Below are 2,500 nucleotides of genomic sequence, written 5' to 3'. Positions count from 1 at the left end.
ATTTTTGAATTAAAAATATAGAAAATTCACGGAAAATAGCAAATAAATTCAAAAAATTATGAAAATTCTTGCGGAGGTAGAGAGTTCTATTTGGAGGCCTTGGGTACTTGGATTTTGGATTTTCCACTCTGGGAAGGGAAGAAAAACACCATGGAAGGCAGCGGTGCACGGCCCACGGGTTGGTTCAGTTTTTTTGTGGTTGGGCCTTCAAGGAGGGTGCATCATGGCTTCCTTCCAAGAAGCCTGCCTATCCCCATGATGCTACCCAATGGTCCCGCCCACCGATTATGCCGAAATCCACACGAACGAGACGAGTCATGGCATGCACTAACCATGTCACGCCGTGTCATGCCATGGCGTGTCATGTCATGTCGTGTCATGCAATGTACTAGCACACTAGGCCATGCACTAAACATGCCATTCTGGGTCACGTCATGTACTAGCCACACACATTAGGTCATGCACTAACCATGTCATGCAGTGTCATGTCATGCACTAACCATGTCATGTCGTGTCATGCACTAACTATGTCATGCCGTGTCATGTCATGCACTAACAATGTCATGTCGCGTCATGCACTAACCATGTCATGTCATGTCATGTCATGTACTGTCATGTCGTGTCATGTCATGTCATGTCGTGTCCTGTCATGTCGTGTCGTGTCGTGTCGTGTCATCCACTAAACATGTCATGCAGTGTCATGTCATGTAGTGCCATGTCATGCACTAACCGTGTCATGTAGTGCCATGTAATGCACTAATTATGTCGTGCCGTGTCATGTCATGCACTAACCATGTCATGTCATGTCATGCATTAACCATGTCATGCATTAACCATGCCATGCACTAAACATGTCATGTCTTGTCATGTCATGCACTAACCATGTCATGTCGTGTCATGTCATGCACACTAACCGTGTCATGTCGTGTCATGTCATGCACTAACCATGTCATGTCAAGTACTAGCCACACACACTAGGTCATGCACTAACCATGTCATGCAGTGTCATGTCATGCACTAACCATGTCATGTCGTGTCATGTCATGCACTAACCATGATATGTCGTGTCATGTCATGTCATGTCATGCACTAATCATGTCATGTCGTGTCATGTCATCCACTAACCATGTCATGGAGTGTCTTGTCATGCACTAACCATGTCATGTCGTGTCATGTTATGCACTAACCATGTCATGTCGTGTCATGTCATGCACTAACCATGTCATGTCAAGTACTAGCCACACACATTAGGTCATGCACTAACCATGTCATGCAGTGTTATGTCATGCACTAACCATGTAATGTCGTGTTATGTCATGTACTAACCATGATATGTCGTGTCATGTTATGTCATGCACTAACCATGTCATGTCGTGTTAGGTCATGCACTAACCATGTCATGGAGTGTCATGTCATGTACTAACCATGTCATGTCATATCATGTCATGCACTAATCATGTCATGTCAAATACTAGCCACATACACTAGGTCATGCACTAACCATGTCACGTCGTGTCATGTCAAGTATTAGCCAAACACACTAGGCCATGCACTAACCATGTCATGACATGTCGTGTCATGTCATGCACTAACCATGTCATGGTGTGTCACGTCATGCTCTAACCATGTCATATTGTTTCATGTCATCCACACTAACCATGTCATGTCGTGTCATGTCATGCACTAACCATGTCATGTCGTGTCATGTCATGTCATGCACTAACCATGTCATGTCGTGTCATGTCATGTCATGCACTAACCATGTCATGTCGTGTCATGTCATGCACTAACCATGTCATGTGGTGTCATGTCATGCACTAACCATGTCATGGAGTGTCATGTCATGCACTAACCATGTCGTGTCGTGTCATGTCATGCACTAACCATGTGATGTCAAGTACTAACCACACACACTAGGTCATGTACTGACCATGTCATGTAGTGTCATGTCATGCACTAACCATGTAATGTCGTATCATGTTATGCACTAACCATGATATGTCGTGTCATGTCATGTCATGCACCAACCATGTCATGTCGTGTCATGTCATGTCAGGTCGTGTCATGTCATGCACTAACAAAGTCACGGAGTGTCATGTCATGCACTAACCATGTCATGTTGTGTCATGTCATGCACTAACCATGTCATGGAGTGTCATTTCATGCACTAACCATGTCATGTCGTGTCATGTCATGCACTAACCATGTCATGTCGTGCACTAACCATGTCATGGAGTGTCATGTCATGCACTAACCATGTCATACCGTGTCATGTCAAGTACTAGCCACACATACTAGGCCATGCACTAACAATGTCATGGTGTGTCATGTCAAGTACTAGCCAAACACACTAGGCCATGCACTAACCATGTCATGCCGTGTCGTGTCATGCCGTGTTGTGTCATGCCAAGTACTAGCCACACATAATAGGCCATGCACTAACCATGTCATGCCGTGTCATGTCAAGTACTAGCCAAACACACTAGGCCATGCACTAACC

The sequence above is a fragment of the Malania oleifera genome, chromosome 1 (assembly GCF_029873635.1).
Source record: "Malania oleifera isolate guangnan ecotype guangnan chromosome 1, ASM2987363v1, whole genome shotgun sequence".
In the NCBI taxonomy this organism is placed as follows: domain Eukaryota; kingdom Viridiplantae; phylum Streptophyta; class Magnoliopsida; order Santalales; family Ximeniaceae; genus Malania; species Malania oleifera.
Note: the sequence above shows the minus strand (reverse complement) of the source record.